The sequence below is a fragment of the Motacilla alba genome, chromosome 24 (assembly GCF_015832195.1).
Source record: "Motacilla alba alba isolate MOTALB_02 chromosome 24, Motacilla_alba_V1.0_pri, whole genome shotgun sequence".
In the NCBI taxonomy this organism is placed as follows: domain Eukaryota; kingdom Metazoa; phylum Chordata; class Aves; order Passeriformes; family Motacillidae; genus Motacilla; species Motacilla alba.
In genome coordinates this window covers 1,259,672-1,273,386 of record NC_052039.1, presented here as the reverse complement: position 1 = coordinate 1,273,386, position 13,715 = coordinate 1,259,672, and the positions used below count along the sequence as shown (strand labels likewise).

At 52.2% G+C, this 13,715-nt stretch overlaps 1 protein-coding gene across 4 annotated transcripts in view; it reads right to left on the bottom strand.

Moving 5' to 3' along the window:
* Positions 1–13,715, bottom strand: part of KIRREL3 (kirre like nephrin family adhesion molecule 3) — a 368,481-nt gene that overhangs the window by 328,854 nt on the left and 25,912 nt on the right. The window contains exon 1 of one of the 4 annotated variants that reach the window (XM_038161417.1): positions 12,520–12,538. The exons of the other annotated variants lie outside the window; for them this stretch is intronic. The gene's annotated coding sequence lies outside the window, so the exon portion shown is untranslated. Of the gene's footprint in view, positions 1–12,519; positions 12,539–13,715 lie in introns of those variants that run through there. 4 annotated transcript variants of the gene reach the window in all.

The window sequence follows — 13,715 nt, the reverse complement described above, 5'->3', positions numbered from 1 at the left end:
CTGTGCACGCAACAAAACCCCGACAGCCGGCGAGGACGTGGCCCCAAAAAGCAAACCCTGCTCTGGTGAGCCAAGGCAATTCTGGAGCACTTGTCACACTGGACAGGCTCAGTGGAACTCTCAGAGCACACAAAGGTTTTCCCTGGAGCCAGATCACACCTTTAGAGCGGACAAGACAGGCTACATCCCCCTGCTTTCCTGAGAGCAGAGTCACTGCCAGCTCAAACACCACAAACAGGCCCACAAGCCATGGAACACACATCAGTTTCCCTCCCAGAGAGAGCACAGACATTTTTCTTCAGCAGAGGGACACATTTCTAGAAGTCAGGAAAGGTTTAAGAGGCCTCTCTGATGGCATTTTTCCAACCATTTCTTTTGTGTCAAAATTCAGCTAATTTTGGGAGGATAGAGGGGGAGAAAAATCTTAGGGAAAGATCCCACCCAAGAGAGCTGGCTGGAGTGTAAAAATAGCTGCTGAGCTATTCCCTAATAGCCCCTGTGGTTGGGCACGAGGCTTCAGCCACTGACAAGGTGCTAAAGAGATGACAGGTGGCATCTCGGCACTTTTTCCATGCCAACAGGTTTCAATGCTAAGACAGCTGAGCTTTTCCCCTCCTCCTAAAGGACCTCACATTTCCTTAAGAATAGGGACTGGGATTTTATGTGTGCTAGTCCATCCCTGAGCTCTGCTGCACCAGCCTGTGGTTTGTTTGGGTCCCCAGGTACTGTCTGAAGGACCTGAAGGACCCACAGCCCAGCACGTGAGCACTGGAAAACAAAAATGCTTAAAACCTTCAAATAACACCAGAGTGTTCCTTGGGGTGCAAGCAGCCCTGCAGCAGCCACGGATATGCCTCTCCTCCAGGGAGTGTCCCTCTCTTCCCCAGAGACCTGCATTGCTCCCCCGTCCAGCCCGATGCAGGAGGTGAACCCAAGCCCCAGCATCCCCCTGGGATGTCCCTGTGCAGAAGGACAAAGGCTGCCTGAAAACCCCTGGTGTCCACACGAAGCCTGGACTGGGAGAGGCTGGCATTTCCCAGAGGAGGAACAGCTCTGCCCACTGAACGGGGCACATCAGCGACAACCATGCCATTACTGAGAAGGCAAAGATGAAGGGATGCAATTCTGGTCTAGAGCTGAAGAGCTGCACAGGTGAAGCCCCAGCAGAGTGTTTGGAGCACCGGCCTCACAGGGGAAAGGTTTCCTGATATTTTGACTGATACACACTGTGGATCCCAGAGGAACAGAGTCAGCAGGCTCTGGGTTGACTGCTCCCTACCCTAGAACCAGCTGAACCCTCTGTCTCACGACCCACTGGGAGCTGTTCCTCATTTTCTTCACTTTCCAACGGTATGAAACACTGGCAGGGATGTGACAATCCCACACAACTCCTGTCCTCAAAACTGACTCTGATTTCCCCAGACTTGGCTGCTCTCAGCCGAGCCTCCTGCCAAGATGACTTTGTACTTCTGGGCCTGAACACACATTTAAGGTGCTCACAGGGCAGGGGGCGGTCACAGCAACACTCCCAGGTTTTCCCTGTATTTTGACTGATATGTTTCATGGTTCCCAGAGGGAGGCCAGAGGAACACAATCAGCAGGCTGGATTTGTGTGTTACAGATACATATTATAACATTGGCTTTTTGCAAATATTAAAATGGATTTTATATGTGTGGTGTTAAAGTACCTTTGCTATAAAGATACAGTTTTTATTTCTGTTGTTCATTAAGCTTAGGGAAATAGCTGATATCAGTGTGCTTGTGTTAAAATGCCTGCTGGGATGGGATAACACCCAATGAACACAGGATGAGGACACCTGTACAGATCTGCCAACCATCAGCACTCATCCTCTGAAGACAGAGTGGACCAAGGCCCAAAACTGGAGGGGATGAGAATGGACTAGAACCACAACCAAGGAATGGGCATGCTCTAAAAAGGCAGACCCAAGGAGGAGCCATGCTAAACAATTCTTGGAACATGTAAACTAGTTTGGGAGAAGTTTACTATGCATAAGGGTCTATGAAGATGCAACAGGCCAATGCAATGGAAAAGGTATTTTAGGGGTATTCCCAAAGATAAGCTGAGTGCCAAGATGCACCCTGGTAACCTTTGCTCTGTGGTCCTTTTCTCCTCTTGTCCTCCATTACACTTTTTACATTTTCACAGGAGAGTGAAGGTGTTTTTCACATGTGGGCTCACTGCTCCCTACCCCAAACCCAGCTGAACCCTGCTGCCTCAGGACCCCTGGGAGCTGTTCCTCACAGCTGCTGATGCTTGTTTGATTAATTCCTGTCTCAGCCTCTCTCAGCCAGGTGGGAGAGTCATCAGTGTCTGACAACAAGGGCAGTGTCTCATTTGGGTTCCGTCCTGCCCGGCAGCTGCTCCCTCAGCACGGGCAGATTGCAGGGATGGATGTCCGGGCGGGGGCTGCACAGATCGCTGGGATTTAGGGATTAGGGGAGCAGATTGTCAGATTCGAGGAGGGATCAGTGTGAAGACTGAGTGTGAGAGCAGATGTTGGTGATTCCCCCACCCCCTCACTGCTCATCCCTTCCCCAGTGCTGTCCAAGCATTATCCACTCTCAGCATCAGAGATCTCCTGTCGTCCCTTTTTTCATTTGCCAGCCTGGCTCTAAGGGAGCCAGCTGCCTTCCCCAAATCCACAGGCAAAAAGACTCAGTTAATATAAAAGATTAAAGGTGTCTATCTGGCTGTCTTCCCTTGTTTCTTTTGCTCTTTCTCCATGGCACAAGCTCCCTCCATCACTCCTAAAGACACATCCTTATCCCCACAGTGCGAGCACTCAGAGCCCCTCACCTGTGCAGTCATCGCCCTCTTTGCCCAGGGAACAGCAGGTCCTCAATACAGAAGAATCGCCTCTTTTCCTGCTTTTAACCTTTCCTACCCAAAACCCTGCAAGTTCCCTGTGACCACCAATCCTTCTGCTCCTGCAGCAGGCACAGGAGACCCTCTCCTCCGTGTGTACCTGTTTACACGGAACAACAGATCTGCAGCCAACTCGCTCCCGCAACACTGGCAGCACATAATGAGTCCCCAAGGCCTCTCCTGTAAGAGGCTCCAGCAGTTCCCTAAAAAAGCCCCACTTGAGCAGCTTTCACAGCTCGACCTGTGTCCCTCCTTGCTGAGTGCACTGGTGCAGCCGTGGTTAATGAGCCGGCCCTGTGACCGGCTGGGCTGGAAGCATTCCACTGCCACCCACCGAGGGGACATTCCTCATTAGCCCAGGTAGCCACAAGGCTGGGACAAAAAAAGACTCAGAAAATAGGGAAAGGGCACTGAAATGCCTGCACTGAGCAGCAGCAACGTGAGAAAGAGAGACTCAGTGCCCCGGCAGTGCAGGACGAGTGCAAAATGGAGAGGGTGGAGGTCAAGGGGAACAATTCCCAACCAATCAGCTCCCTTCCAAAAAAATCCTGCACGTCAAAAGCTTCAGACAGTGGTGAAATATCAACTGCTTCCCAGAGCCACTTCCCAAAGGAGCTGAGGGGGAGCCAGCACTCACCTCACACCCATGACAGCAGGCAGGGAGGAATCACCAGCGCTAGGTGAGGACAGGCCCTCGAGCTAAGTCACAGCAGCACATGAAGCAACCAGACACAACTTACCAGTGTCACAGAGTGGGAAAAAAAAAGAAATAAAAATAAAATAAAACCAACTAGGATGGCTACCATGAGATCCCATGGCTGAGCAGGTCCTCCCTGCTCGAGGATGACAATTTACAGGGGGAGGAAGGCCAGAAAAATAAGTAAATAACTCTGTGCCTGCATTGCTTATACAGGAGAGAAGATTTAATAGACACGGAGAACGGAGTCTTATCAGCACAACTCACGCTCAGTAGTGCAAGGGAGGGCATCATACATTAGCTTGCTTTGACCTGCAGGGCCCTCAGTGGGAATTTTCTCCACCACATTGACATGATGTTGTTTAGATGCAATGCACATCTCGCCTGCATGGAAACATGCTGACACTTTGGAGGCTTTTGAATGCGGAGAAGGAGCGGAGAGAAAAAAAGATGTCTGGGTCAAAATGTTTCTCTAATGGTTATAGATTTAATTCCATGGTCTGGAGGGAAGGGTGGGAGAAGAGATTATTTGTTTTCCTCCGTATTTCCTTTTGAGAACATGAAAAAGAAATCCAAAAGCATATTACTGTCCTGCTCGGCTTTGCTTTTCTTCAATTCTCTGGTTTGGCTCTGGCTTTCTCTTTCCCTCCCACCTCCATCTCTACAAACAAGACCCAGGGAAGATCTGGCCAAAACTGCTGGCAATTTAGCTTGGATAAAACATTCTAGAGTTCCTCTAAAATCGAACAAATTACCATCAGATTTCTCAACACACAAGGCAAAATAAACAGGGAAATTATTTGCCCAGCTATGCTGGTACTTTAAATTCTCTCAAAGAACTGGGCTGTATCCAGAGAGTAAGAGAATATGACATACTCTTTCTGCTGAAGTTGCTTGCAGCCCCTCAGATTTCCCACTTAGCAGCTGTATTTCATCTCAGACACAACTCAGAGGACACCAGCACCCAAATTCAGGAGGGGAGCAAGACCAGGAGTAGCAGCAGGAGGCTCTTGGGCTTGGCTTTGGCTCTGAAGAATAAAGCTGTCACAGTGGGGCATCAGGGCACAACGAGGAGGATTTACAGAGACCACAGAATCACTGAGGTTGGAAAAGACCTTTGAGATCAGAGAATCCAGCCTATGAGCCACCACCACATCAGCCAGACCATGGCACTAAGTGTCTTGTCCAGTCTTTGCTCTAACACCTCCAGGGACAGGGACTTCCCCACCTCTCTGGGCAGCCCCTTCCAGTGTCTGATCACCCTTTCTCCAAACAAATTTCTCTTGGTGTCCAAACTAGACCTACCCTGCTGCACTTCAAAATTATGTCCTCTCATCCTCTCATCAGTTCAGAGCAGAGCGTGAGCCCCACCTGGTTGTCCCCTCCCGCCAGGGAGCTGTGGAGAGTGAGAAGGGCCCCCCTGAGCCTCCTTTCCCCCAGGCTGAGCCCCTCTCCAGCTCTCTCACCAGACTTGTGATGCCCAGGGACCTCTCCCAGCCCATTCCCCGAGCAGGTGGGTGCCAGGACCGGCACAGGCACCCGGCTCTGCAGACAGAGGAGGCAGCGGGTGCCTGGCAGTGCCAGGGTTTGCAGCAGCCCAGAACTGCAAAACCAGCCACCTGGGAGCAGGAGAGCAGTGCCAGCTTTCCTGGGCACGAGGCAGCCTCATTTGTCTCCATCAGGTGCAAATGGGCTGTTCAACCTTTAAGCGCTTAATTAGTTTCCTTTTTGTTGTTAAAAGCAGCACTCGGGTGCCGCGCTCCCCGGAAGGGGAGCAGGGAGTGATGGATGGATGGATGGATGGATGGATGGATGGATGGATGGATGGATGGATGGATGGATGGATGATGGATGGATGGATGGATGGATGGATGGATGGATGGATGGATGGATGGGCGGATGGATGGATGGATGGGCGGATGGATGGGCGGATGGATGGATGGATGGATGGATGGGTGGATGGATGGATGGATGGGCGGATGGATGGATGGATGGATGGATGGATGGGCGGATGGGCGGGGCACAAGAGCCCGATCCTTCAGCTCCCACCTCAGCTCCCAGGGAGGAGCTGCGAGCGACCCCAAAGCTCTGCTCCAGTAAATGCCCAAAGAACTGGGCTCAGCCCTGCTGCTTCCCGGAGAAAAGCCTGGTGCCAGCCGTCCCCAGCATCCCCCGGCTCCGGGCCACCCACACACGGCACCAGTGGCACCTCCCAGCCAGGGCACGTCCCTGGAGGCGGCTGTGCATCCCCAGGTGCACAAAGCACCGGCAGGTCCCCGATCCCTCCCTCCGCCTCAGCTTCCTGCTCCAGCTCCAAAAGAGAAATCTGCCCGCGCCAGCAAGGTGGACAGGAGGTAAGGAGAAACAAATCTGCTTCAGCTGGGGTCACGGTAGGTCAAAGAGATAAAAAAATACACGTTGGAAAAGCCACTGACTGGATAGAGAATTGATCTGCTGCGCTGGCTCCCGGGGAAGCCGGGCTGTGAATGCGCCGTGCCCGTGGATCGATTGGCAAAGTGCTCGCAGGAGCCCTCGGTCCCTGCATTGCTGCCCCCAGCCCCAGCACTCGCAGTTGTTTTCTTTCCTGTTTAACTCCTCATAACTCATTCCCAAGACATCCCCCTCCCTCCTTTCCCCATGCTTTTCCTCCTAGATAAAAACAATATGTGGTGCTTTTTTTTTTTATTCCAGCAGGGTTCCAGCTAATAAAAAGATTTATAATTAAGCCAGTAGATTTCCTTTTGCTATGCTGTCCTGGATTATGAGAAAGTATATTTATATGCAATTATGAAATGAACAGTATTTCTTACCCAAGTGAAGCTTTAAAAGTCATTATGAATCCATTAACTCAGCAGACCTTACAAAAGGCCTTCTCTGCTCTGGATTTATTTTAATTTAAAGCAGATAGGAAACTTTTCCCCTCCTTATTTTTTAAACCCAGCTTTTCTGCAGTAGGAGTGTGTGAAAATGAACAACATGCATCAAATTCATGGAAGGCCAAACTCTGGTGGACTCGGCACCACTTTGAGTCCTTCCAGAGTCTCTGCCTTGTATCTGAGGGCTCTGTGATCCCAGCCTAGCAGAGAATCATGGAATGGTTTGTGTTGGGAGCAGCCCTAAAGCTCATCCAGTGCCACCCCTGCCATGGCAGGGACATCTTCCACTGTCCCAGAGTGCTCCCAGCCCTGTCCAGCCTGGCTTTGGGAGACTTCCAGGGATCCAGGGGCAGCCAGAGCTGCTCTGGGCAATCTGACACCTTATACTGAGACCTGGAAGATGCAGGATTTTAGTGTCTCCCTTGGCTGCCCCTTCCTGTGCCTCAGCATCACTGCCCTGCTGCTCTGGGAGCTCCTCTCCATGGGATTCCAGGGAAAGGTTGAGGTGCTGCTCACAGGAATCCCCTGTTTCTTTTTTGCTTCCCTGCACATCCTCACCTGGAGATTTCGATGGAGCATTATGTGCTCAGTGGTCTCTGGTGTTTCCAGCACAGACTGCAAGAGCCAGCAGACAAGAAATGAAGATGGGAAAAGTCAGAGAGGAAAACCTGCCACCAACTCTGCTCAGAAAGCTGCTGCAGCACTGAAATCCAGGTGGGAAGAGGCACAAAAGCTTTGATCAGGATGTGAGGTCTCTGCCGTGGCTCTGGAGCAGGTGTGGGTGGCAGCAGCCCAGTGCTCCCAGCACCATGCTGGGACAGGCTGGCACCTCCCTGCACCTCTGGGAAGGGGAGCAGCAGCCTGCCCTCCCTCCAGCTGCTCCCGGCCCTCCTCAGCTCCCAGAGCCCTGAGCAGCTCTGCCTGCCCAGGGGGACACATTCCTGGGCACGGGTTCCAGGAGCTGGGGCATCCCAAGGAGACCTTCTGGACCCTCAACAGCTGAGGGGGTTTCTCCTCCCAGTTGCTGGTGAGGTCCTCAGTGCCCTGGGTAAGGCTCCATGGAGACCTCAGAGCCTCTTCCAGTGATGCTCCAGGAGAGCTGGAGAGAGACATGGGACAAAGGATGGAGGGACAGGACACAGGGAATGGCTCCCAGTGCCAGAGGGCAGGGATGGATGGGACATTGGGCAGGAATTGTTCCTTGTGAGGGTGGGGAAGCCTGGCACAGTGTGCCCAGAGCAGCTGTGGCTGCCCCTGGATCCCTGGCAGTGTCCAAGGCCAGGCTGGGCAGGGCTTGGAGCAGCCTGGGCTAGTGGAAGGTGTCCCTGCTCATGGGCAGGCGTGGCACTGAATGGGCTTTAAAGTCTCTTCCAATGACTCAAAAAGCCCCACCTGCCCCATCCATAGCTCTGCCTGACAAGAAGGAACAATCTGCAGGATTTTAAACAACTCGTCAGGCAGAAGGATGGCCTCCACCCAGCAAAATATGCTCCAGTCCCAACCATCCTTCAGCATTCCTTATCTCCAGGCGGGCTGAGGATGGCTCATTTTACTCGCCTTAAGAGGAAATCCATCTCCAAGTCACCAAAGGAGCCTCAGCTGCAATGGCCTTTTCATTAATGTGGTGGCAATAAAGCACAGCAGCATCCCCTGGCTGTCATGGGGAAGGGAGCTGGGAGGAATATTAAAAGGGAATTTGTTAGCAGGTGGATGCAGGGAGGAAGGCAAAGCCTGTGGTGGGGCACAGCTCTGCCCCTCCACCACCCAAATCCACCTGGAGAGGGACACCAGTCCCCCAGGTGCCACCAACCTTCCCTCAGCTCCTGCTGAGCTCAAGACAAGATCTGAGTGTTCATTGGGAGCCCCCCAATAGGCATGAGGCTCTCCGGGTGGCAGAACCATTCCCTGGCCCCTTGGGCACTGCCAGTGCTTGGAGGGGCTGCAGCAGCTCTTCGTGAGCTGGGCACTTCACTGGGCACCTCCAGCCTGCAGAGGCACCTGCCTGTCCCTGCTCTCCTGTCCAACCCTGCAGGGCTGGGAGTGTTCTCAGCCCTCAGACAAGTTAAACCTCCCTGACAGGCTCGATCTGCCTCTGGTTGCCCGTGATGTTTTCACTTCCAGTTGGCTCTGGCAGCGACAAACCTGCTCTGACACCTTGGCTGTGGCTCAGTCTCGTTCTCCCCGTGTGATCTGCTTCTCCCTGTCTCTTTGCCGTGCTCGGTGTGAGCTTTGCACTGACAAACCCGTTTTGATCTCCTCCCCCTGTGCTCCCCCCTCCCAGCAACTCCATCTCTGCAATTCTTCCAGATACAGCATGACTGCTTTATTTAATAAGAATAGAGGAGTACCCGTGCCTGGGGAGTTCTCTGCAAACCAAATGCTCTGGATCTAATCTGGGCAACACAGTCACACTTGGTTTCATTACACTTGCCCCCTTGGCCCATAACACTTGCTTTCTTAGCCGTGGATTTTTCAATTCCACTGGAGCAGAATTCCCCATGTGTCTTGCACCACGAGGAGCGGGGCTCTGAGCTCCTGCTCCCGGTTTAATCCCCGTTTGCAATTTACAGAAGCTTTGGCTAAGGGTGAAAGGTTCTGTGTTTCATTACAAAGCCTCACAGGGACCTCTGCTAACCTGCACTGTGCAGCACTTCTTGTCACAGCACAGCAGCTGCACTGAAAAAAAATCCAGTGTCTGGGATCCATCCCCAGCTCCAGCAGCCATTCCCTGTGCCAGCTGCCTGGAACAGCAATAAGTCCACGAAGAACTCTGAAGAGCAGCCCTGCTCACAGGTGTTCTGCCCACAGGCACGCCCAGTGTGCCCCACAACCAGCTCTGCTTTGCATCCCACTTGAAGTATTTCCAGACACACCAAATAATGATCCACTGGAAGAGATTCTTGCACCTACTGAGGGTTTTTTTACCTCCTGAAGCTCTCGGAGCACTTCAAAGGGAAAGAAGCTCTGCTAAGCTCGTGCTGCAAAAGGGGAAAGCTCCATCCACGAGGCAAAGATGGGAAAACACAGGCCCCAGGCCGGTGGGTGGCAACCAGCGCTCACTGCCTGCAGCAATCGATGTGTCTTTGCTCTTAACGCCCACCTAAGGAAAATCTTTTCATCCCTTTCTCCGTGTCTGTGCCTCCAGAAGCACAGACCCTTCCTCTGATCAGAAATACATCATCTCTGAGCACACGTTTGTGGTTAATGAAACAGCCTTCCTTTAGAAATTCACCGTATTCTACTGAAGTGCATCTCCTCAGAGATGCCTTTGTCACCGGTGAAACAACAGCAGCCGGCACCACTGGGACCCAAAATCCCTTTGGGAGGGATCTGTGGTGCAGGCAATGCCCCCTTGACTCCCTCTCCTTTGCAGCTGGCCACTAACAAAACATGAGCACAGCCTGTTCAAAAATCAAAGCTGGAGGTCAAGCTGCTAAAAGCTCCAAATTTGACACTTCCTATCCCATTCATGGGATTTCAAAAGAGACCACCAGCTTGGAAATTATGCTATTAGCAACAGCTCCTGGCTCCCAGCTCTGGAAAATGCTGCCCTTCTCTTGTCACACCGTCAAGGAGTGGAGCCCAGCCCCCTTTGTAGCTGTGGGTCACTGAATGGGCTCAAGCACCACGTGGAAGGGGTGGTGCTGGGGATGTGGGTGCAGCAGGAAGGGCCTTGGGAGCAGCAGCTGCTCCACACCACTGGCTGCTGCCCTTTGCTCTCTCAGGTCATGGGTGGGAACCAGACCCTAAAGCTCCAAGTCTGGGGCACTGGGGAGAGGGAGATGCTCCCAATTCCTCCAAGTCCTCCAAGAGTTCCAAGTTCACAGACACATGGAACCCCCAGATTTGGTTGCCTGGAAGGGACATTAAAGCCCATCCAGTTCAATCCCCCTCCCCTAGACAGGGACACCTTCCACTAGCCCAGGTTGCTGCGAGCCCCATCCAGCCTGGCCTTGGACACTGCCAGGGATCAAGAATCCACAACCTCTCTGAGCCAGAGCCTCACCATCCTCACAGAGTAAATGATTCCATCCTTACATCGGATCAAAACCTTCCCTTCCTCAGCTGGAACACTGAGCCTTTGCCAAATTGGCCACAGCCTCTCCCAGCTCTAGGGCTCCTCATTTAACACCTCAAACAACTTTATTACCTCAGAGTGCTGAGTGATTCCCTGATTCCATAATCTTGGTGCCCACCTCTCTTCCAGCTTATGCACACAAAGCAAAGGAGTTCAGACCTCTCAGCCTAAAGCTCGAGCTTAAAATGCAGTTGGCACTTGGGTGGACACTTGCAGAGGAAATTTCAAAGCCTTGGTGTGTGTTCCTGAGCACTCCCAGTGAACCCTGTGAGATTTGCTCCGGCAGATCTTCCAACGGCGAGAGCACAGGAGGCGGAAAGCACATCTTTAAATTTTCCCCAAGCTGTCTCCTGGACAGACAATCCTGTGAAGTGAAGCAGAGGGACCTGAAGCTGTGTAAAAGCAACAAGGTGAATCTCCTTAGCGCAGAAGCCTGACAGATGAGAGCAAAATGCCGGATTTAACTCCGGTGTAACACAACAGAGCACAGCGTGTCACCGGAGGGTGAAATGCAACCCGCTCTGCAACCGCTGCACACAACCAGGTGAGCTCCCAGCTGCCAGCAGAGATTTCATTTAGGCTTCCCTCTCCAAACGGAGGGACTTCATTTGGAGATAAGACAGTAAAATGAGACAGCTTTGAAGCAATATGCTCAAGGTCACCGAAGGAATTAATTGCAGAGCAAGAAGCAAACTCAAATCCAACCATGATGCACACTTAGCCCCAAAGCCACTCGTTATAAGACATGCCATTTATCAACATCTATCAAATTAGGCAGAGTACCATAAACCCAGGCTTGTGGAGCATTTTTTAAAATGGCAGGAGAGGAAATGCAGTTTCCCAGTTCTTAAGAGCGTCTCATGGAGAAAAATACTGGTATAATAAAAGTATTTTAAAAGGCACCTCATGTACTATTTATCTACTACTCAACGGTCTCCCTAAATCTGAGTGCAACACGTTGGTAATGGGGATCTCAGACACATAATTTAAAGTGTTACTGAAATTCCTTCCACGCAGAAGATCAGCTGCTGAGATCAAAGGCTGATGCATCCAGTGACTCTGTCTGTGACAAAAGAGAGAGATTTCTAACAGTGAATTACAGTGTTAAACAAATTGAGCTCGTCTCCCCAAGAACGCTTCCCCTGGCACTCAAGAGTACAAAGTTTGTGTTAGATAGACCACTTGGAGAGAAATAACAGCCTGTCTGGGAGTGACTCATGGAAGGAAACTGTGGTGCTGGGAGGCTGGGGAGAGGAGAAATGCACCCAGAAATCAGCCACCAGGCCAGAAATTAGGGAGAATATAAAGTTCTGGTCAACATAAGTTAGAACAGGTTCCTCAGGGAATGGGCACGGCCCCGAGGCTGCCAGAGCTCCAGGGGCCTTTGGAGAGCGCTCTCAGGGACAGGGTGGGATTGTTGGGGTGTCTGCGCAGGGCCAGGGGTTGGACTGGGTGATCCTTGTGGGTCCCTTCCAGCTCAGGATATCCCATGATTCTATGTCCAGGCCCCAGAGAAAACCATGTAAACCATCTCTGCTCAGCCTCCCTCAAGCAGCACCTGCCCAGGAGCAAACACCTGTCCTCACAGCCAAAGGCAGATCAACACATCCCTCAAGGAACACCGTGAAAACTTGGGAAAATAAAGGCAGGAGACCAAATGCTGCACCATTTGGGAAGCAGTGGGAATGCCCCATCTTCAGACATGCTGTAATTCAGCCACCTGAGAGGACATCAGAGTGTTCCAGCCCCAAGCACCCTTCACCATTCTCCCTGGGAGGAACCACATCCCTTTAATCCTTTTGAAATGACCACCAGGTGGGTGATTTGAAAAGGAAGCTCCCCAGTGAGGGCCAGGCTGAGCAGCCTCCTGGTCCCTCCACACCAGGCATGGAAGCACAGCTGGAACCCACCGTTCCTGGCTGGAGACTCATGGTCTCCAGCTGTTCATAAATAAATAAAAATAGCCTTCTCCCAAACTCACAGCTGGGGATGGCGAGGAGGGCTGTGCAGGGGGTTCCCTCCAGTGGAGCTGCATGTCCTGGCTCACTCCTGACTCATTCCCTGGAGCTGGCTCTTTGTTCCCTGCCCACAGATGGGATTCCTCTCCAGCCCAGGCTCTTCAAACACCAGGAGCTGCATTTTTGTTGCAGGTTGCACGGAGTTTGGGAACTGCTTTTTCCTCCCCTCCCAGCTTCAAGTGTTTCACGTGTTCGATTTAGCTGAACCACAGGCATGTTTGCACTAACGATATAAGGAATTCTTTGCTGGGTTTTCCCCACCAGCTTCCTGCCCTGAATATCAAATACTCAGGGCTGTACATCCACGCCTGCCACCTACATGGATGCTTGGATTCCTCCCATCAATGGGAGCAGGGAGGGTTTCCTTCATTTGTTTTCTTTACAGGATCACAAAGCAATTTCAGAGGTGCTCTCTGCAGGGAAAAAATACCTTCAAAACATGATAAGCAACCAGCAAAACAGCGCTGTCTGGGGTTTTTAGGGAGGTTCCATGCAAACAGCAGGAGGTAGAGGGAATCCTGCACCTCCCCACTGCAGTGGGCACACATCAGACTCACCTTTCTCCACCTCCAGATGCACCCAGGGCTCTTTTCCCACATTCACCTGGCACAGGTGGAGGCTGGAACTGGCTAACATCTTTCTCACAGGCTTGTGGGAGGGCACTCAGCTAGAAAATATTCCCAAACAAGCTCCTGGCATGGTAAAGGGTGGAGGAAGGGAAATAAAACCTCCTGCTGCTGGTCTCAGACCGAAACACTCCCGAACTGATGGCCAGGCAGGGTCACTGCCTGCCCTGCCCCGCTATGAAGACAATGCTCGTGTCCTCCAACCCCAGCGCTGCTTTCCACTCCATTTGCAGCTGGAAATTGCTCTGGTTTTCCCTGTCTCTCCTCGTGTCCTGTCACTGCAGGCCCCCAGCCCACTCCCCCCTCCCGTGGCTGGATCTTTCTCCCCCGGTTACCGTCGCTAATGTCAGAATCATTCCATCTGACAAAGTCTCTGCTCGGCTGTGTCTCCCCTGTCTCCTTGCATCTCTGTCAAGGCCCTTTCCACGTGTCTGAGCATTTTAATGACATATGGTGCTGGGACAGGGGGAGGGAGCAGCGGGAGGGAGACGGAAACCCAACACCCTCCACAGCCGGGCAGAGCTCACGGGGAG